The 22,910-nt window shown below is 43.6% G+C and overlaps 1 long non-coding RNA gene across 4 annotated transcripts; it reads left to right on the top strand.

The window, feature by feature from the left end:
- The first annotated feature begins 31 nt into the window (after window positions 1-31).
- Window positions 32-22,147, top strand: LOC137863346 (uncharacterized). Of its 4 annotated transcripts, XR_011100878.1 has the most exons (5): window positions 32-303; window positions 1,312-1,449; window positions 1,722-11,780; window positions 12,589-12,628; window positions 12,880-22,147. It is a non-coding gene; the product is annotated as an uncharacterized lncRNA (long non-coding RNA). The 4 variants fall into 4 exon arrangements; XR_011100876.1 differs by having other exon boundaries at window positions 12,589-22,147; XR_011100877.1 differs by having other exon boundaries at window positions 1,722-12,628.
- Window positions 22,148-22,910: the final 763 nt, after the last annotated feature.

Raw genomic sequence — 22,910 nt, 5'->3', positions numbered from 1 at the left:
CGGGCTCCGCTGGGTTTTAACCAATCGGAGGAGACGAGGGGAGGTGGGAGCCAATAGGAACGCGGCGCAGCCGGCCAGGGGGACAGCCCGGCTGGGAGCGGAGCCTCATTCCGCGCTGGGGGCTGATGGGGAAGGAGCGGCGGCGGCGGCTCGGCGGCGGCGGGCACGGGGCTCGCTGCGCCCCCCCCTTCGCTTCCTTTCCCCGGCCCCGGGGGAGGCGCCGCGGTTGTGGGGCGGGGAGCGGAGCCGGAGCTGGAGTCGGAGCCGCCCGGGTAGGGGCGCGCAGCCAGGAGGGAGGGAAAGGTGCGGAGCGGGGCGGCTGCGGTGGGGGGGTGGGGGGGGTGAGGGGGGGGCGGTGCCGATCGCCTCAGCGGCCGCCATGAGGGGAGGAGAGAGGAGGGGGGGGTAGGCGGAGGGTTGAGGGGGTGCTGGTGCTCGGGTGAGGGGTGTGAGGGGGCTGGGGGGGGTCTGAGGGGGATTAGAGGGGGCTGGGGGGGGTCTGAGGGGGATTTGAGAGGGGTTGGGGGGGTCTGAGGGGGCTTGGGGAGGTCTGAGGAGGATCTGGGGGGGCGCTGAAGGGGCTACAGGGGCTGAGGGAGTCCTGAGGGGACCTGGGGGGGGGTCTGAGGGGGATTTGAGGGGGTTATAGGGGCTGAGGGGACCTGGGGGAGGTCTGAGGGAGATTTGAGGGGGATTTGAGGAAGCCTGAGGGAGCTACAGGGGCTGAGGGGACCTTGGGGGGGGTCTGAGGGAGATTTGAGGGGGATTTGAGGAAGCCTGAGGGAGCTACAGGGGCTGGGGGGGACTCTGAGGGGGATTTGAGGGGGCTACAGGGGCTGAAGGAGCCCTGAGGGGACCTGGGAGGGGGGTCTGAGGGGGATTTGAGGGGGCTACAGGGGCTGAGGGAGCCCTGAGGGGGTTGTGGGGGTGCTGAGGGGCTTGCAGCCCCCCTGCGTGCCCACAGCCTCGCTGGCTGGCCCCACTCATGCAGGTGGTGGTGGCGGTGTCAGGCTCCCCAGTGAGGTGCCCAGCACACCCCCAGCCTTGGATCCGCTGGCTCCTGGCTTTTCCGGAGCCCCCAGGCTCGCTTGCTGGCGTGGAGGTGAGGTTGGCTTCCTCAGGCACAGGGGCTGAGGTGAAATTGCTTTGTGTCCCCACCGGGCCCTGCATACGGTCAGTGATGTTCCTGTGGGCTTGACAGGGAGTTGGGAATGACAGAGTGCTGTAAAAAACCCTTAACAGTTGTTTTGAAATGCCTGATACTCGTTATCAACAAAAGGTGACAGAATTGTCTTATCAAAACATTCCAAGGTGTAGGATGGAAGCTCATATATACATAACGAGCTACTTCAGCTGTGGGTGAGCTGGGATGGATGCCCTGGACAGCTAAGCACAAATTCTGCAGGAGTGTGGAAGCTAGCAGAAAGGTCAAGATGGATCCGGCTTCAGGTAAAAAATATAACTTTGTTCACTAGTGTTTTGCAGCAGGTTAATATTTTTGTGTGGTGATGTAGAGCTTCTTTATGGTTTAGCTGTTAGAGACATTGGATTTCTGCTTTGTCTGTGGCATGGACAAATCGTCATTTTATTTATTGTTCTGTGGTGCCGGCTTCAACATACTAAAAATTACTGCGGTGGTTTTAGGATGTAAACTTTGCAAAGCTTTGGGACCTCTGCGACAGAGTGAACTGTATCTTAGCTCTGTTTTAAATTCTTTACAGGTGTGAACAAAGGTGGCCCCTGGGCTGAGGCCTCACAGAGGAAGGTCTGATCTGGAGTTTGGTTTAAAGGCACAGGTGAAGACCTTTGGAAAAGAACTTCCATTGAGAAAACAGTGCCTACAAGTATTAACTAAACCTTTATCACAGGTGGGGAAAATAAGTTTCTGAGAATCCAGAGATGTTTTTTCTTTTTTTTTTTTGTTTTGTTTTTTACTTCCTTGTAAGTAAGAATTTTTTCTTTATAAACTGCTCCCCTCCAATATATCGGGGGAGACTTATTCAAAATTCAAAACCAAAGAGAAATGTTTAAAGCTGCTGTTTTTTTTTTTCCCCTCTGCCCTGTGCATGCATACCTTGCTTATATTGCAAAGGCTTTAGAAGTCTTGAAAACTCTGGAAGAACTAAAAATGCATGGGAAATGTTCCAAAGGTCAAGTATCAAAGTGTCCTCTCATAGTGGTACATGCATTGTAACTAATATCTTTGCAGAGTATAGCTTTTATTTTCTTAAAAACAGTTTTAACTCCTGGTCAAATTTGGGTTTTTACTTTTGGGATATGAAAAAAAGTGAATCTGCTTCAAAATTGTTCTGCTTGTGCCATAAGGATTCAGTTTTGTGCTTTCTGTAATAGAGGAAGAATGTGTTACATCTTGATGAAGCAATGCTAAGTCTTACTTGGGGAATTCTTATTGTCTGTTTCTATGAATAAAGCAATCAACTCTATCTGTTCTAGATGTTGTTGATTAGAAATACTGCCTACTGACAAAATGTGTGAAATCCTGTCCTGTCAGAGTCCTTGTCAGAGCTGAGCAGCAGAAGTGATCTGAGCTCTGCTTACAGTGGTGGGAAACTAGTCTTGAGGATCCCTGGTCAGTCTCCTGTTGGAAGATGAAAATATTCTCTGTGCTTATCTGTATCTTCTGGCTTTTAAAGTTGGAGTACAAAAAAGTTAGTATTTTGACGAATCACCGTAATCATTACAGTTAATATTTAATAATAATTGATTTTGTCTGTGGTTCGCATGTTTTTCCAACTCCTTCATTGCTCAAAGTAATGTTGTTAATTGTATGACCACCAAATGCTAAATACAGGTTTACACATAAAAGCTGATCACGTGTCAGAATCCTGGGCCAAAATCTAAAATGCTAAAGGTGTTTACTCTAGAAGTTTTTTGGTTGTTGCTGAGCCTCAGTTAATTTTTTTTTTAGTGAACTTCTCTATGATTATTTTCTAGGTATCCTCTGATCTAGCATTAAAAACTCTTTAGTGTAACTAGATTTGTCCAGGTAGGCGATTTTATCCAGATTTTCTGTTTTGCTATGGATGGTTCCCCCCCACCTTTTTCTATTTAAAGTATTAAATACCTTTATATCCATCTTATATTAACAAAAGTTTTATATGAATGGATACTGTACGTTAAATACACGCATCACACAGAACCCAGAAGGATTTCCCATGTCTGTAATATCAGTGGATAGTTGAGCATTTGCTAAAATGAGCTGCTGATTGTTCTTTTGCCTCTAATAATACTCCTTTGTATATCTGCTGGTATCTTGTTTGTTCCTGTTGCATTTGCACAATGCATTCCTTCATGTTTTGTGTAGCATCTTCAGTCCTCTTTTTGTATGGAGATCCAGCAACGTGAAAGAGAAAATTCTGTTCTTAAATCGTCCCTCTTCCTGCCCTTACTTCTCCACCCCCAGCCCCTCCAGTGTAGCTGGAAAATGGGTCATTAAGGGGAATTGAGAGCAATATTGATCACCGGTATCTGGAGTTCTGGGGAAAAGGGACAAAAGTGAGCACAGGAAAATGATATGTGTGTTCTGAAAACATACATTTATGCTTTGAGACTCTTAAAATCGATATGGGAGTGCTATAGCTAGACAAATAAATAAATGAAGACCTCGAGTCGTTGGCTAAAAAAGCACCGAAGCTTACTGCCATTGTAAGAGGCTTGGGTGTTGGTGTTGTGCCTTTTGCCTCTTGGTTGTTTGAATTTCTCCTAACAGTGGTTAGCAACGTGCAAGCAGAGCGCTCAAGTCTAAACCAGAAGGGATTTTGTCTAATATTATTTGCTCTCTTTTTTTTTTAAATGTAATCGCTCTTTTGAGTTAGGCAAGTTCAACACAATATATCTTGCAGTGCTGACTGCTGGGGCTGTTGTATAACTCCTCTGGCGTATGAGTGATTCCCATTGATTCCTGCACTAATTGTTTGCAAATGTTACATTTTTTGTCACAATATTCTGTTTTCTATCAATGTTTCAAGTAAGAGATAAGAACTGAAGAAAGGTAATTTAAAGCCAAGTGTTTAATGGGAAGTAGTTGTTTTAAGTTACCAAACTGAGAAGAGATGAGTACTTGTTACATCTCAAAACTGGCTTTGTTCCCCCCGAGCTTAGCATGGACCATTCCCTCTGGTTTTATTTGCACAACATCAGGCATACCAGTGGAGCCTAGAAATTAATAATGTTTAGCAAGACGAAGAAAGAAATCAAGTTTCACACGCTTCTGCTGATTTACAGCCATAGGCAGATCAATATATAAATAATATAAAGCTTCCATAACTTGTACACCATTTTTTAGAACTGTTTCCTGCAGCTCTTTCTGCAACCATTTTTCTTCCAGTTCCTGGCTGCCAAATATGTTTTTGATTTCTTGTCAAAGCCAATTGTTAAACTTATGCTAATAGGAGAGGGTTTAGATGAGTTTCACAGGTGCATTTAGCAGCAGATACATAACGTTTTCTCTTTTTGTGGAAAGAACACTTAATGAATACTCTTAAGGTTATCCTTCAGTGTTCAACAGGTGATCAAGCTATTTATTCCTCATGTAAGCTGGTGTATTTCTTTTCTGAAGCGTTAAGCATTTTATTCTGCAGGTAGGCTGACATCATTACAAATAAGAGCTTTATGTCTTCGATACTTCATATTATTGCAAGGAAGATTCCTGTACAGAGTTTAACAAACGTTGTTCAGTTTGTGAAGAGCAATGGTTCCAATTTTTTTGTACTTATTACTTGTTTTGTATATAAATATTCAGCCATTCCAATTGCTGTTGGTCTTCCTTTTCCAAGCTGTCCTGTCCATAACCAACTTCAAAAGTGTAAAATGTCATGAATTAGACGTTATAAACTAAAAATATTAGACTTTCAGGATAATTTGGGAGGGAAAGATGTGTATAATATGGATTGAAGACGTAGCATAGCTTTGTAATCGAATGATTAGGCCATGCAGCTTCCCTGGGTCCTTTGTGGAGAATCAAAGTGCAATAACTTGTTAGTTGCGATGTGAGAGATTAAAAATAAAATCAGCATTATATTTTTAAGCTGTTTTAAATCTGTGTGTTGGTCAGCAGAGAAGCAAGGAAAGAACTCGAGAGATTCTCGCACCATCCCGATAAAAGTCCTTTGCAAAAGCTGGCGAAGTTGGTTGTGATATGGTAGAATAAAACACAAAATCAGAGGTGGGAAAGTAAAGTGTCAAATTTTGGTACAAAAAGTTGGAGAATGTGATTATCAAAATTCAAAGCTAAAAGTGTATGTTAATATATTTTTGAAACTAAGGTGGAAAACAAGGTGAATGATGATGTCAAAATGAAACTGTATGAAATGAAGCGTATTGGAGAGTTTGCAGGAGTGATTTAGCAGTTCCTGAAGATGACAAGAGACATCTGGAGAACTCTGAAAATACAAAATGCAAAGATTCTTGTCAAAGCCTGTATCTGTGTGTGTTGGGATAAGAAGGAAGTTTTTGTTCATTTTTTTTTTTTTTAAAAGAAAAAGCAGTTTGAGGTATTTAGAGCAGCAAGAACGTGATGTTAGGTATTTACAAGGCCTGCACACCAGGAGTGTGAATGCGGTTGAAGCTAAAGGAGTCTTGATCCACTAGGACTTATCGTAGATAACTTCAGGAACATTTGACCAGTTCTACTCTATTCATGGGAAGGAAGAAAGGAAATGGACTTGCAGTTTTATACTTTACTGAATGATTAGGTTTTGATTTAGCAGAAGTGCCTCAGAAGAACAGAGTCTATTTTTTTTCTTGCACTCAAAATAAGAAGCACCTACTGTAGAAAGAGCGTATTGTATGAAATCTGCTGCAGTGGATGTGAGAGCTTTCAAGTCTGACAGTTTAAGTAGTGAAGATGAAAGTGAGGACAGTTCTTGGGCAGGGGACTTCAAGAGGAATGTGATTCATGGGACACAGTGAGTAGCGTAATTACCAGTGCAGCTGCCGTAGTAACTTCTGCCAGTACTAAAAAAAAAAAAAACCTGTCATGCCCAGTGCTCTATTGGTCGTAGTGTAAATGATAAAGATGGGAGCAGCGGCGTAATGCCTTGTTCCTCTTGCCAACTGCAGATCGCTGCACGTGGATGGAGCTATTTCTGCTGGGTTTCAAATTGGCGTAAAACCTTCACAGGATTTCCTAAAGTGCTTAGGCTGAGGAAGTGTTTTGGAACTGGAGGTAGTGAGATTTTTTTTTTTTCCTTTTCTCTAAAGAACAGTGAAAGGGCAGAGATTCAGAGGGGTTGAATGAATCTGATAACTGGTAATACCTGTCAAATTCAGACAAGATAAAACACTTTTAATTTCAGTGTTTTCAATACGTAAGTTTATTTCAGTGATTAATTTGTTTTGATATTGTATTAGGGCTTTTCAACTTCTCTGTGATCGTACTTTCTTTCTGTTACGTAATATTTGAAAGGTCTGACCTGTAGTTCAATATTTGCTTCCAATTTAGCTGAATGAAACGTTTCAGACTTAATCTAAAATAGAACTTGGGGTGAAGAGCTCTTGAAAAATTTGGAGGGAAGAGCAGGAAGGAATGTTCTGCTAGACTCAGGCTTCATTTTTATTTAAATTTCTGGATCTAGAAAAAAAAAACATTACTGGAGAATGAGGGAATTAAGTAATATTAACCACAGAACATTTTCTCTCGCTAACATGAGTTGTCAAAACTCACTTCTCCAGCACTCATAGAATTTCTTTAAGTGCAATTTCCATTTTAAAATGTTGGAAGTGGATTGCTAAAAGGTCATGGATCAGTCTAGCATCAAAGGTGGGTCTAGAATTCTGGAATGCTGATTTTTGTAGTCAGGGCAGTCTAACAGTCTATTTAACTGCCTAGCCCCAATGTTGTGTTAGCAGATCATAAAATTTCACCCGTGCAATATAAATGATCATTGTCCTGTTTAAGAGAACACCTAGATTCCTAAGCTGTTCTTAGAACACGTAGCTGTTCTGAGCATCAACTATACATACGTACACATGTAAACTTCCTGATTTCATGCAGTCTTTGTTATCCTTGTTAAAGAATTTCTAGATCTTGCTTTTTTTCTAGCATTTAATTTGCCTATCATTCCATTTTTGTCATTTCCACCTCCTGTTTCTCAAGAAACTTGCCTACTTCAGCTTGTTTGGCGTTCTTAAGCAAAGGCATTTGTGGCTTGATTCAAGAAAGAGGTAACAAGGGAATCTCAAGTTCCTGTACACAAAACTATTACACAAAATTATCACACGATTGTTACTTATTTCATGAAAATGTTCTGTAAAGATTCCTCGCTGTTGTCCCTGTTGACTGATGGTTCTACGGGCTTAAATCCAGGCACAAGGGGAGTCCTACAGCAACCTGCAGGGCTGAGCTCTACAGCAAGGGGAGACCCTTGTACCTAAGCACCTCCTGACTGTAAGCAGAGTGACGGTAAGTGGTGTGTAGCTTACACATCCAGCACCGGGGCTCAGCCCTAATAAAGCGACCTTTTTATGGAAGTTATATTGCGTATGTTCTTTGTCATAGGTTGCTATCAGTTTATGGAGTGAGAGTCACATGGCAGCTGTGAAAGTGCTATTAAAAATTAAGATTCTCATTTTGCCTGTTTTTTTATTTCTAACAATGAAAACACCAAGCCTGAAAATGGTAGTTCAGACTTTCCCATGAATTCTTTGAGCCTTTTCCCAAAACAGAAAGCAAGGCAAAAAGACTTATTTTTTTTAAATCCCCATTCAAACCCTATGAAGTAGTACAATTTCTGATGGTGTAAAAGGAGATCAGCTCATCCCAGAGCTGATTTTGTTCTCTTCCCAGTTAGGTATTCAGTCTCCAAAGGCAGTTAACAGGTAGGGTAGAGTAGTTCAGCTGGAAGGGACCTACAAAGTCTTTGAAGTCCAACTGCCCGACCACCTCAGCACTGGCCAAAAGGTAGAGCATATTAGTGAGTTTGATAGCAAGTTGTTCGGATTCAATTTTGATTTCTTTTTTTTGGCCTACTGTAAAGATACAGTGTGTTGCCAGCCCACTTTTTTGCCCAATTATATAAATAATCCAACTGTTAAACTACCAGGTCACAGGTGGTGACAGGATATGAAACTTGCTTTATTTACCCAGCTCCCTGAAAGAGGATTTTGCAATTGTTCTGATGGCTCCAATTGTCACTGGGGGGGGAGAAATCTGACCAAGGGACTGATACCTGCAAATAATACCCATGAAATGTACAAACTAGGAGGAAGACTTGAATCTTTCTTGTAGATGAAGTAAGTGATGTGCTCATCATGTGGTTAAACGTAGATAAATCAGAACTTCCAGATCCGAACTGGCAGCAAAGTCCCTGTACAGCCAGAAGCACTTGGTGCTGCTTGGCCACGCAGGCTGGTCTTTGTGCATGCTGTGCCTCCTGCCAGTTCCATGCCCAGTTACAAGGAGCTGTATCTATTTTTGTAAGACTCGCATGAAGCAAATGAAAAGTTAATTTAACAAATTGAAGACTTGTGCTAGGATATGTGGGTGTTTCCTTTGTTCGGAGACAGAGTAAAAGGGGAGGAAGCAAATTCTGTAGCCTGGAAGTTATCAAAACCAAGTTAATTTTAAAGATGAAGTAGAAGGGCCCCTTTAGAAACCTATAAAGTGAGATTCTTGTGTATCTGCACCATTAATGCCCTTAAGGTGGAGGTGATCTGGAGTGAGTGGAATGAATTGGTGCAGAAGAGGAGGCTGAACGCAGCGGGGATGTGGTGACCTGGCTCGTATTTTGATGGAATTGCTGCCATTGACTTCACCAGCACTTTTTTTAGGTTTTGGCTCCTAAGCCACTTCCAGTTCCACTTCTGCAGTGAGGATAAAGAACAATCAGCAAGTTCGTACAGAAGCTGCTGGTAGGCATCAGCAATGAGATCTAGCCTAGCATGTAATTAAACTTAAATAGATGTCTTTTTTTTTTTTCTGGAAATATTTGAGAATCCTAATCCTCTGGTGGTCCCATTGGGGTGCTTTCCCTCCTAGGTGGGCACGAAGCTTTTGGGCAGCAAAAGCAGGAGTTTTACAAGTGTTCTGTGTACTTTGTGCCCTCCAAGGCTGTAATTCAGCCGTGTTTCACGTCTGCTGAAACAATAGGAGCTACGGGGGTGAAATAGGACTTGGATAAGTGATGCTCAGTTCTACTTCAGGAGGGGATGGGGTGAGGGTCCCTACCTCCTTCCTCGTGGGAAGAGGATGCTAATGGGGAGCTGATGTGGTAAGTGGAGGCCTCCACAGGAAGATAAGGCTTCGTGTGCTTTTCCAGTGAAATATATTACACATTTGCTACTTTCTGGGTAACAGCCAAATCGTTTGTTGTCCCTCCCCACACACACTTCCATTTATAAATGAAGTCTTCAGTCTTTTGAATGTCACACGAAACCGTTCAAAACCAGACTTGAGCAATTGAAATTCAATTAGTTCAATCAGAGCAATTCAATTGACACAGCTGAGTTCTGTGATCTGAACAAAAGATTTTGCTTTAATTGTGTTGGAATAGCCTGATGCTGATATGATTGTCTTGTCCCCAGCCCTCCAGAAGGACTAATGCATTTTGAAGTTTACTGGCACACGCTGCAATTTGCTGCTTGAGGTTTAGGTGGTGCCTTAGCCCTTCGTGAAATTGGAGGTCCACTGGAAAACAAAAGAAATGTTTGTCTTTCGTGCGGGCAAACCCGCTGGATGCTGGGGTTTAACACGTAACACACTGCTAAATTTGGGAAGCGGCTCGGTCATCCGTTCTGTCTGGAGACAGACGATCTTGTAATAGCCACTTGCAGATGATATTTCTGATGAATCATTTGAGGTTGTGATTCACAGCTCAACTGAGATGTTTCAAGTTAATTTTTTAACTTCATCTTAGAGCACAAAAGGTTGTGATAGCTGCTTTCCTGCATCTACACTTGTCAGTCTCCAACATACGATGGGATGTGAAGCCAACACAACACATTTCTTCCCTGACCAAGGTCCTCCACTACCTCGAAGCAGAGGTTTCCTTACTCATCTTGCTTCTGCCACAAGCACTCTCATTCTTAGACCTCTGTTTTTCTGTGGTATTTGGGACTGGTGGCCACCAGTGTTGTTGTTTTTTTTTTCCTCGCCTTCCTAGATGTTTCTTTACCATGTCATATTTGTCCCTCTTTGGGTTTCTGTAGGCGATTAAAGACCAGAGGAGTCATCTTGATTCCTGTTTCTTTGCAGGAGCATGAAACTAGTGGTCGTACCAGCAGGTCTGGTGTTACCTAGTTCTGTTTTCTGTCAGAAGTTAAAATCTCATGTTGGCTTTCTGAAATTGTCTGTGTAAATGAAGCATCAGCTTATGCATCGCGTAATTAAAGTGGAGATTCTCATCTTCCTCTGCCAGCCCTCCTTCATCACTGTCTCCGGCGCAGCAGATGAAACAGCCTTATTTGCTTATCATGCAAATTCAAATCAGGCATCGTCTTTGAAATAAGATTCTCTCTAATCCTCAATAGTGTTGTCTAAACCTCCATATTTCTTCCTATGTGAGATTTTAGAGATGAGGTCCTTGGCCATCTGCACATGTAAAACACCTCCAATATTTCGCCAGCTATTTAATCACTCCTTCCAATATTGTTTTCTCTACCTTGACAGATTTCGTGTGTTGCATCCTTACCGAGTGGCGTTGCAGAGGGTGTTGCACAGGGTGGTGGTTTGCTATTGCATCCCGTTCTTGTGCTCTGCTCTGTTGCTTCAAATAGGAAGTATTTCTCCTTGCATCAGATCCCAGCCTGCTTGGCACAGCGTGCCAGCCTCCCTTGTCTGCCTGTTGCTTTTAGATTAGGACCATCAGTGCTGCCTGTATGTATTTTTGGGTCTCCCCACCTGCCTGTTCTGCCGTTGACTCTCACATCACATTTTTGTGCCAGTTATGGAATTTCTCTTGCATGTTTATTCTGTCCCAGGACTTGGCGTGAGTCAGTGGCTAGACTTCACAGACACAATAGTAAAACAAACAAATAATGATGGAAAATGGAATAATCAGACATAATAATTGACTCACAAGTACGGAAGGTGATCTAGTTTGTAATTCCACTCGGGGCAGGGACAGCCACACTTAATGTTCTCCCTAACAGATGTTTATGTGGGCTGCTTCGGAGGTACATGGTATTGAAATGGCTGCTCCCCAATAATTTGCTCCATTACCTCGCCATCCTTGCTAGTCATGATGTCTGACCTGAATCTTCCTTGCTGCAGCATAACCCCATTGTTTTTCATACGGGCCGTGAAAGGAAAAAAAGGTAATTTGTTGTTGTTGGCATTTTGTTGAAAGTACTCACAGACTTTGTGGTCTTGTTGTCAGGGCAGCTACCTCCGTTTCTCCGGTCTCCCTCGTGCTTGTTCCCAGTTTTCTGTAGCCTCTGTGAGGCAGATTTCATAGGGCACAGCATTCCAAAGCTGGGTGCTGTGCTCCTGGCTTATATTTGTCTTTGATCACCATAAAGTGCAGCACTGCTGTCAAACTCAATAAATAACCCCTGTTGACTCACGCTCACCTTGTAATTTCACCCTAACCATTAGATTTTTTTTTTTTTTTCCTGTGGAGTTTCTGCACAAGGTTTGTGGTTGAAGTGGCAGTAATGGGCAGTAGCTGCAGGTTTTTCCTCAACAAGGATCCGGGTCTGGATGGTCAACGTGTTAATGCAAAACTGTTACTAGAGGGACGTGTGATCAGCGTGAGGAAGATGTATGACTTCGAACTGGAAACGCAACTGGAAAAGATGCTGAGGCTGTTCGGAAGTCCCTGGTGGGTATTGGGCATCTCATTTTTTTTTTCATGGTGCTTAGGATTTACCCTAGCAGCAGCAATACCTGTTACATCAAATAGCATTACGCCTGACGTTCATCCCCTCAGTATGTAAAGGGAGGAATTTTATCCTCTTTCAACCTTCGCTTTTGTCAACTTGAACAAGTGGAGCACCTGTGTACTCGATGAGATCCATTACCAAGATAAACTGAGTTGTTGCTCTCTCAACTTGTTCCTTTCTAACAAGAATAATTAGATTTTTTTACTCGCTTTTCTTACCTGTTTCATCCTGGGTGTCGCTTACAATGTGAGATATCCAATTTCATCGCTGACTCTTGAACTTTAGAGACAACTTAAAGAAGTGTAAGTATTTCAGGTGATGCTTTGAAGAGTGACTCTTCAGGCCAAGTGGCTGAAATCTGTCCACAGGATCCCAGCGTGCTGTGATGGGTGAGGAGCTGCCTATGCCAATGCTGGACCAAAGTCTCCCAGGGATTCTCAGACTGAAAATAATGCCAGAGGGGATAGAAAAAGTTCTGGGTAGAGAAAGAGGGTTTCTGATTATCAATCACTCTCCACACCGAGTGCAATACTGCTGTTCTGGGCCTTGGAAAATGCCATGCTATTTTCCTTTCCTTTTAGATATGACAAAAGCAAAGGCTAGGACTAAGTGGTGGATATTAAATATTGAATATTCCAAAAAGATCTGTCATCTGCTAAGCATAAGATGACTTTCTTCCAAAAAGAAGCAAGCTGGCTAGGCACTATATGTTTGTTGTTGGGTTTTTTTTTGGATTTTTTTTCACAGAGGTCATGTATTCCCATTCCTGCTTAAGCTAAATTAACAGGTGGGTAAATGGAAGCAGTTCCCCTTAACAGAAATGCCCTTACAAAAACCAGTAAGTGATTTAATCGAGTGAGTTTCACTGAGTATTCACAGTTCACCCCCTTGTGTGCTAGAGTTCAGCGTTGTACAAACAGGATCAGAAATTCTTTGCTTACCTAGCAGCAAATTGGCTGCTTAGTCAGATACGCAAAGCGCAGCGGTGAGCGTCCAATGCTGAAAAGAAAGTTTTGATAATTTCGCTTTCTTTTATAGCGCTGTTTGTTGCGGGGTCAGACTTTTCAGATAATAGCTATACAAAGTGCCTCAGCATGCTGGGTGTCTTCTGAATGAGGCTCCGAACACGGATCTCTGCGCCGGAATGTGCGGTTGGAGATGAGCTAGGGAAATATTCAGCAGCTTTGGATGTTATTACTGCTTATGTGCTGCGTTATTCTTCCTGAAAATTCCCAGAGCTTGCAATATGTTGTGTGTATATACATAAAAGCCCCGTGAGGGGAGGAATAAAATACATTTTTCTTTCTCTCCTCCATTCCTCATGAATAGCTTCGTTCCTGAAAACCGAAAGTGATGTAGCCTTGTTTATTTACTTACTTCCACTTGTGCTGTTTTTACAGTCATCTTAAAAACGTTCTGCTTCTGTCATTGTTCTTTAAATATTTGCTTTTCTATCTCAGACAGCCTTCTGAGTGGAAGTCCATGGGAAAGGGATGTTTGTGGTTTATTCGTGTTATAAGTTCTAGTAGTTGAAAGATGTAGAAATTACATGGTCAAAATGTGTAGAGCTGTGTTTTCAAATACTGTAACTGTGCATGCAAATGCTGTGGCCACCATCTATTTTCTCTAAGGTCAATCAGGCGACCAAAACTTGCGATTAATTTGTGTGAAAACTGATACAAAAAAAAAAAAAATAATTGTGTTGGCAGTTAGCATCATCTTAACACAAGCATCAGAAAGCCAGGGTGAGTGCGTGCGTGTTCCTGAAGAAGGGTGGGTGTTACCCGGACAGGAGCTGTTCCAAAAACACAAAAAGCCTGAATTAGCATGTGCAGGTATGTGGAGCTGCATTCCAAGTGCGTGTCCTCATTGGCAGTGACCATGCAAATCGAGCTGTTGTGCATGCAGATGAGCTCTGCTTGTTCCACTGTGCCTGCACCTAGCTCCAGATAAATGATTATCCAAAGGAGAAGCCAAATGGCCCGAGTGGTTTGTATTCTGTAGAACATTTCTGAACTTTAATACAAAAACAAACAAAAAACCACTCATATAATGTGGTTATATTTCAAAAGAGACATTTCTGCATACAGGTTACCGAATGTGCGGTGTAGTATCAGAAGTTAGTGCAAGGGAAGTCCTGGTTTTTAATCTAAATTAATCAACTTTATTCTGTGAGGTGGAAAAGAGGGATTCTGGTATATGATTTACTACGTAGGGTAAGTGTTAGGGGTGGCTTTTTGTTCTCTAAAATGAAGACAGTGACTCACCAACTTCTGTTTTTCAGAAACACCAGTGAAATATCTCCCCCTTGATTTAATCTGCAGCTTGTTCCATCTTTCTACCTTCCTTCTGTAAAGAGCCACGTCTCTTTCAATGTTTTTCTCAATATCTCTGAATGCAAAGGAGACATGGGTGGGACTTCAAGCTGGAAGTAGGAAATAAAACTTAAGCCAAGGGAGGTATTATGTTAAAATGCATACAGATACACGTTTATTTCCGTGAAGGGCTGCTTCTATCACAAATCCACCTTATTATCATGTTGTATTCTCCAGGAATACACGAACCCCACCAAAGAGGGGGGAGGCAATAAATAAAGGAGGCACAGAAGGGTTTGAATTAACCAGGCTGTCCCATTCCAAACCTCAGGCAGCAACAATGGAATTCTGCGTCTGGATTTCTAGAAACCAGTTTTGTTGATCTTCCAAGAATTTAGTAAATACACACACCAAAACAGACTTTACTTTGTATTTTGCCTGGGGACGCTGTGCACAGAGCACAGCACAAGTTTGGCTAGCTGTGTGTGATTTTAAGAAGCTGAAGGAGTTAAGTAGGGTAAAACTCTTAGTGTACACCAGCTCAGCCCAGGAAGAATTCATATACCGTGAAATTTGGGTGAAAGAAAGGTGTTTTTGACTCCTTAAATTACAACTTTATAGAGTTATGTTCCTAGGACTTTCACACTGCAGTTTCTCTTTACCCCAGCGCTCCACAATTTGCAAATGTGTTCTTCAGCAGAAATAACGAGCTTGCCTGTTTTGTAATGCTACTGCTAGAAAATGCAGAGGTAGTGTTATTTAGCAGCAGTATCACCTTGTACAAAGTTTACCCTTCCTCTGATAGTGATCTCTGGCACATATTAGATGCAAAAGACCCGAGAGTGACAGCAGCACTTGCCGTAGCCCTCGTGTATGAGCAGGAAGAAGGAACAGAGCGATGGGGCAATCCGAGAGCATCGAGAGCCCTGCGGGTGTGACTGGTGGCCTCTGGTCCCAGAAGGGGGGACAGGTCCAGCTCAGGTGGACCTAGTACCCAAGGAAGCACCCAACCAGTCCTCAGCAGGCCCTGCAATGCTCTTGGGAACCTTCTGCCGGTGTATGTGCTGCTGATCAAGTGATTTTTAACTCGGGTTTCATTGGGGAAAGGTGGTGTCAGTCAGCATCCTGCCAGGCAGGTTTAATGGGGTGGAGGTTCTGGGAAAACTGGTGGGACTGGAAGCTGTACTCTCCTAATAGGAAAATGGAGCTAGGCTTCTGAATAAAAAGGAGTTATTTGCCTAATTTCCCTTCAGATGTTCTAATATACACAGGGGTCCAAAGCTAATTCTCTATTTAATTGCTTTTAGTTGGCTGAGACTCAGACCTCAGAGATGGGGGGGGGGGATAGGAGGGAGGGAGCAAACAGCAACCTGTGGGTGGGAAACCAGGTAAGGAATAAACTTTATATTTAAAAAAAAAAAAAATCCTTTTCTTTTTTTTTCTGTTGTTTTTGGTCTGTGTTTGTTTATTTTCCGCCAGTTTTCTCATTCCTTTGTGATCTATTTTATTTGTCTGGGTATTTCTCAGAAAGCAGCTGTTCTGCTTGTGACATAAAACAGAATGGGGAGAAGTGCTTCGTGACATCACCTCTTACAAATCCTTTCCCCCATGCCTTAAAAACAAGATGAAAATCGCCCAGGTTTACAGAAATATGACTTTTATTTATTTGTTCATTTATTCTGTTGGGAGACTATGGGCGGGGGGGCTGTGAGCTCTGGAAATTCTTGCTTGAAAGGGCAGGGATTTAAGTCTCAGCCAACATTACTTCTCCCTAGGTATTTGAGTTAATGAACATAAATAGAAACCAGATAATTTTAAGACACCTGTGGTAAAGCAATTTCCTTTTGCAGATCAAATTTTGCTACCATCTCTCTGATTTTTCCCTGTATGTACCCCAGGGGAAAGTAAACCTCAGTGTCCAATGCGAGATCTCAGCAGGCAGGAGAATACTGCTCCTTTTAACAAACTGTACCTGGTTATGCCCTGAAAACAAAAGGAAAAAGTATATGGGGAACATTCACAACCTTAATTTAAAAAAAAATAAATAAAATCTTTCCTGAAATAAATGAATTTGGAATGTTTTCTTTGAGCAGCCTGACTCTTCCTTTAGCTGTGCGTGTCTGATACCTGTCCTGTAGGCTGTTTTTGTCCAAAACCTGGGTATTTAAGGTCTCATTCTTGAAGGTACCGTGTGTAAGATGCTTCACCCAGCGGTTGTGAGGGTACATCTGAAGCTGAAACTCGATGCAGGTCTCGGCATTTGCATTAAGAAACCTTCAGCGGTTGTTGAGAGCAGAGTGCCCGCGGTGTGCAGGCACCTTCTGCTCAGGCTGTTTTGGGTCGTGCTGCAGCCAAACAGCCTGGTGATGCCTCGAAACAGGGAGTTGTCATCCTGGTAAGCTGCTCGTGGCTCTGTGAGTGCCGTGTTTTCAGGCAATTATTGTGCTTGTGTTTTTCTGTAGGCCGTGCCAGCTGTGTCTGCCAGGTACTGGCCATTGTCCCTCTTTTTTTTTGTCACTGGATGGACCTTTACTCAACTCTCCTCTTTTAACTCTGCTTTGGTCAAAACAGGCCGCCCAAGAGCGTGTTTTTGTACCTCAGTAGTTAACTGTCTTTATGAATTGTCAATGTTTATACAAACGTAAATGTATAAAATCTGTGCGTAGCCATACCTTTACTTTTGCTGATTATATTGGGATGTGTTCGGTAAGGTGCATCGTTATATTACTTGCCTTCCTCAGGAGTTAAAACTGAGGAGTTGGTGTGAGATGCTTTAGGGAATAAATTGGTTATTAAAAAAAAAAATATTACTTTTTGTAAAGATAAAGATGTAAGATAAATTCTCTTTTTGTAAAGAGATTTATTTGCTTTTTTGATTGGGGGAGTAGGGGGCTATAGATTTCAAGGAAGAAGCATGTTTGACAGGCCATTCAAAGAGCATTGCAAGTGTACTGTAGTCTAAAAACAAAGTCAGAGCAACGTGTAGAGTGAGTGTTTTCATTTGGTTAATGCTACAATATCAACTTTTCATCCTGATTCTTTTTTTTCTTCAAATCTAATCATTTGCTCAGAACAGAAGTCCTGTTTTAACATATGTGCCCTTCCATTGATTTTTTTCATGGGACTGCTCACATAAAGTTAAACAGCTATGGAGTGATATTGAAATCAGAGCTATACATTTCGTAATAAATTAAAAATATCCAGTCAAATTCTGGATAGTAGATTTTGGGTATAATGAAGTTGTTCGTAACTTTTTTTTGGAGAACGAGCATGGCTACGTTTCCCTGGTAATTTACAATGGCCACAATTTTTAAGAGGCCTAAATTCCCTTTCCACTTTCTAATTATTTAGAACACTTTCATAAAGAAGCCGTGGTGTTATGTTGGCCATACTGCGATCTAATTAAATATTTACTGTACTCGTCTATCTGGTGGCTGAGCCGGGCCCCTGGAAGTGCTGATGCACGCAGCCCTGCAGCTGACGGTCCTGAGCTGGCGACCCGACCCCATGCTGCCCGTCTTTCATCCCCAACGCTCTTCTGGCTCGCCTGGGTTTTATTTCCAAGAATCTCTTGACAGGTGAAGATGTCTGTCTTTGAAGTTCCTCGCAGAGGCAGATTCCCTGCAGTGTGCTGCAACAGCACCCGCCTTTGTGTGTTTGGTGCTGTGCCTCTTGCTTCTCCTGTGCTCTAAATATTCCTCGTTTAATGAAGTGAAGCTCTTTAATTACTATTTTTCTTTGTGGAACGGCTCGTAGTCCCTTGGTCTTTTGATACTATCAGGCTGGAAGGGAGAGGAAAATCCTTTAAACAATTTTCCAACTCCCTCTAGAGGATTTCTTTCCAAGCCCAGAAATAGCTGCGCAGCGGGAGAAGCGGAGCGCTCAGTCGCTGCGCCTGCACAGCCAGGTTTCAGTCCAGATTATATCTTTTTCCAGTATCCACAGACTGCTTTTTTTTTTTTTCCCTGTCAGTTCCTGCTAATGTCTCCCTGATTTTATTCCTGCTGTTCTTTAAATATGAATGCTCATGGTCCATTTTTCCTTAGGCAATGCAAGCCTGGATTTCTCTGCCACGGGATCCCGCTGCAGTCATCCTACCTGGAGGATGGCTGTTCTCCTGGTGTGCTGATTCCCCCGGCCCAAACCTTCTGAGACTGTCCAAGTAGAAAGCTGAATTTTAACACCTCTTAGCTGCCTTCTTTCCCATCACGATATTGGCATTTTAATGTCTGTTGCGCATAGCAACTTGTTTTCATGGTGGTGTCTTTTACCCTTTTGTGCCCCTAAGTTGCTTGCATCTCCGTAGCAGTCCTTTGCTGCCTGTTGTGTTGTGCCACAGCTGCTGAAAAGCAGTTCAAGTTGTATGGACCGATGGGGCTGCTTTATAAAGCTCACAGGAAGAGGGAAGACCTTTTTATTAGGGCGTACTGATGTGGTCTCTCTCAGAAAGGTGCTCATGTCGGGTCTGGTCTGTACAGAAAAATGCTCCAGTGTACTCTGAATGTTTTTGATGGGTGTTCAAATGATGCGGGGCTCATTCCTCCTGTTCCAGGTGCAGTATCTTATTTAGCCATTCAATATCTTTCCCCTGGCATCAGGGAAATCTCTTAGGGGAGTACTGGGGTAGGAAGAAGTCACCCCAGGCTCTCTTGGTTCCAGGTTCCTTCAGCCTCTTCTTAGCAAGCGGTTGTAGGTAAGGGCTAAGGGCACTAAATCCCTCTCAGTCAGACACAGGCTGCAGCCACCTCTTGTCCACCTCCTCATTTCCTAAAGGAAGCGTTAACCAGACCCATCACCCCAAAATCAGCAGCTGACGATGCCCAACACCATCTACTCCATTTCCCCTGCGCACAGTCCCGGAGAATCAACTCCCCGCCTGCCCACCTACCGGTGCCATCCATCCATCCTCAGCCAGGTGCAGATTTGGGGCTATCCTGCTTTTAGGGGGGAGGGTTTATCCGCGGCCGAGGTGGGACCGTGCGCCCCCCCGGCTGTGCGCAAAGCCGGGCGCGCCCCGGCCGTTACCGGCGCCATGGCCGGGCTGCTGCCGCTGCTGGGGCTGCTGCCGCTGCTGTCGGTGCTGCCTCCCCGCGGTGAGTGGGGCCGGGACCGGGGGGAGCCTTCCTAAGCTGCACACCCAGCCCCGGAGTGCCCGTGGTTAAAGGCAGGACGGGTTTGAGCAGAGCGGTCCTTCCCCTGCTGAAGGTGTTGGATGGAGAAGTGCCTGCGTGCCACGGAGCTGCTGTGTGCTCGCATATACGCGTGTCCTGCCTGTTGCAGGGTGAGGGTTGTCACCCCGTTACATCACGAGGGCCTTGAAGGAACACAACGTGCATGAATTTAGGGAAGTGGCAAGCTGGAACAGCTCTGGTGCAGCGCGGAGCGGTGGCATCCTGCTGGAGAGGCAGAGCGCGAGGTGCTCAGAGCCTGGCCCTGCGTCTCCTGCTACTCATGTCTGTAAACTTCATTTTCTCCATCTCCCTTTCTACATATTTCTTTGTGTCACTCTCATTTTGAAGTGTACCCTCTGTTTCGGTGGGTTTGGTTAGGTCCCAAACCCCGGGCACACTCTCACAGCGTGCTGCTGCTGCTCGTGATGCCAGCTTCCATCCAGCCTTCGCCCAGAGCGCTGCGGTCAGGTGAAAAGAGGGTGCACAGCCCCAGGGCTGGAAGTCGAGGGCAGGACAGGAGCAGGAGGATGAGACTGTGCTGGGACAGCACAGGGACAGGAGCGTGCCTCAGGACACCCAGGAATTTATGCTGAGTGTGAGCTCCCCCATGGCGCATCGCTGTGTAACATTTGAAAGGAGGAGATGAGACGTTCCTGCCTGTACCCAGGGCTCTGGCTGGACCTGCGTGAAGCTGTTGCTCATTTTATTCATGCTGCATAACCCACCTTTATCCCTTGGAGAGTTCCCTCAGCAGCAACTTGTTAGAGAAGCCCCAAAAATTTATGTCCTTGCTATGAATGAACTAGAGTAAATCTCTGGCACATGCACAGAGTCCTCTCTGTACCTTTCTGCAGAATGCATGTTTTTAAGTAGAGAAAATTTTACAGAAATAAAAATAATACTGGGCTTTGCCTCCTCTGTAGTAATAACATCTTGAAGTCTCTGCAAATTTCTGCCTGAATGAAATGTTAAAACATCATCCGCAGCAGGATCCAGCACCAAGTCCCCGTTTGCTGTTGTGGGGAGGCCTGGAGGAAACTTTAAAGAAGACAGCTGAGTGCAAATCGATATTTTTCTTGACAGCCCTGGTCCTCTTCCTCTCTTTCCAATTTACATCTGTCCTCCAGAAACGGCAAATCTCTGGTAGTCACCAAAGAGGCTGCCACCTTCTGGACTGCAGGGGTTTGGGGGATTTTAAATTATTTATTTAATTTACAGGCAAAATGGGTTAATTGGTATACTTTCTCCACTGTAAACCCTTTGAGATCCCAAATTCTTCCATCGCTCGAGTAGGGATCTAGCTGTAATTTCCCTATTCTCAGGTTAATTGTTGGTCTTTAAGGTTTTTATCTCAGTTATGAAATTAGGTAGAAGTCTTCACGCAGCTGAAGGCACTGTGAAAGTCTCTGTAAAACCTGACTTGTTAGAGAACCGATCGTGTGAGGAAAGTGCTTTGACATCAGAGGTCAAACTCGTTTGCTCCAAACGTGGTTTCTTGTGTGGATGCTGTTCTGAAAACAACTTCTGGCTGAAAGAGTTACAGACTCTGAGTTGTTATGTACACGGTAAGGCTTTGTGAAGCCTCGTGAAAGACAGAAGTTTATTTGCAGTCTTTCAGCCAAAATTGCACAACGTTTCTTAGCCAAAAAAAAAAAAAAAAAAAAAAGTATAATACTTAAATTTGATTTTATAACATAGTTTGATTTTTTTTTTTTCAGCTCTGTTTACAAGCTTTTGGTTCCTGATGTAACTGAAGCTGTTGGTATTTTACACTGTTGGCATCTCAGGAAAACGCAGATTTAGGAAATCATGTGAAGTATTTCAGGCTGAGCGGTTTCTGTAACACAACCTTACTGTTAAGGTTCATTATTGTCTTTGTCATTTTTCCTTTGTGTGTCTTGAATTCTGGAGCCTTACGGAAGGGCAGTTCTTAAATGAATATAATAAAATAAAAGTTTTTGGCAGCACCACAGCCGTTGTGATGATCCCATCACAGCCCCGGCTGGCCACTGGGCTGCCTCTGCTGCGCATCCAGTAGCCCAGGTGGCAACTCGCACAGCTCCTTTATCCAGCAGTCACTGATCAGATCTCATTTTTACATTAGCTTTCATGTCTTTTTCCAAAGCTGCTCTTTTGTGTGGCTCAGGAGGGACCAGCAGGATGTTCTGTGCTCACGTAGCCTCGTGTGGGCGCGTTGCTGCCGGCTTTATTCCCGCTTGCTCTGAAGTCGTAGGGTGAGTGGATTATGCGAGGCTGAAGGCAGTCCCCCCAAATAAAGCTCCGAGTTTCTGTGAGCGTTTGAACACTTTCAAATATGTGCCTGGGGAATTATGAGGGCAGCGTGGTGCTGGGAGAGGAAATTCATCACGTTACCTAGAGGGTCAATACTGAGGCTCTGCAGGGTTTCGTTGTAGACAGGGAACTTCGGTGTGGTGTTTTTGGTAAGAGGCTCTGTGGGGAAATCATTTCATCCTCTCTTTGTTTTTAGAGGCCCTGATGCTCTGAAGCAAATTCTCGTTTCATGGGAGAATGCATATTTTGGAACAAATCTGTGCGATTTCCAGAGGGTTCATTGCGCAAAAAAAAAAAAACAAACAAAAAAACTATTTGTAAAAAAGAGCCCGGCTTCTTCTGTGCTTTCACCGGAGAGCTGTGCAGCTTTCCTTTACCAGGGCTGCTTGTGACACGGCAACTTCCATTCAAAGCAGAAGATTACAAACCACAGAGACCAGCAGATTCAGGGCCGTGTACCAAACCGAGATCACGTTGCTTGTGTTTGTGTTGAGTGACTGATTATGTCTCTAATTTTTTTCTTCTTTCTTTTAGTGTTGCAGCATAATTTGAGGAATGTGAAACACGTGAAGGTAATTTTAATGAGGGGGATTTGAGACGTGAATGTATTTATGTGTATTTGTGCTCGCAGAGGTTCTTTGAAGAGAAGAATCTTTCTCATCCCACCTGGATAGACACAATTAGTGACATTCTGGGGTACTTTTCATCAATGTAATATGTCTCATTTCTTTTTCCCTTGTCTTAAAGCCAAAGACTTTTCTCCTTAGTTACTGACTGCTCTGATGCTGCTGAGTGTATGTGCCAAATTCTTCTGCTCTCAAAACTATCGGGGAACTTTCCTGATAATTTTTATGGGAGCAATGTCAAGGGAGGCAAAGGGAAATCCTAATAGGTTCTCGGTATGGAAAGACTTGGATTAATTTAATTTGAAAATTAGCAAGGTGGGACCTTTCCTAAAGATGCTTATTTATTATCAATGAAGAGCATTTTTTTTCACCAAATGACATTTTTCATAACTTGTCACCCAGTTTCTGTATGCCACACTATTCCAGTGCCAGGATTTGAGTGATGATGTAGGAGCAATAGTCATCCATCGACTTCTGATTTCATGAGTTTTCAAACTTAATAATAGGATTTCCATGGTTTTCAAAATTTAGTGATATGCTGTGAATTTTGTGATGTTTTATTGTAGTTGTTAGTGATGATCAGCTTTGTCCAGTGCTCTAGAATAGCTCTGGGGAGAGAAACTTTGCTGCTTCTGAGATGCAAGTAATTTTACATAGTGCAGTGT

This window comes from Anas acuta, chromosome 12 (assembly GCF_963932015.1).
Source record: "Anas acuta chromosome 12, bAnaAcu1.1, whole genome shotgun sequence".
In the NCBI taxonomy this organism is placed as follows: domain Eukaryota; kingdom Metazoa; phylum Chordata; class Aves; order Anseriformes; family Anatidae; genus Anas; species Anas acuta.
The sequence above is the reverse complement of the archived record's forward strand: the minus strand, read 5'-3'. Positions and strand labels throughout refer to the sequence as shown.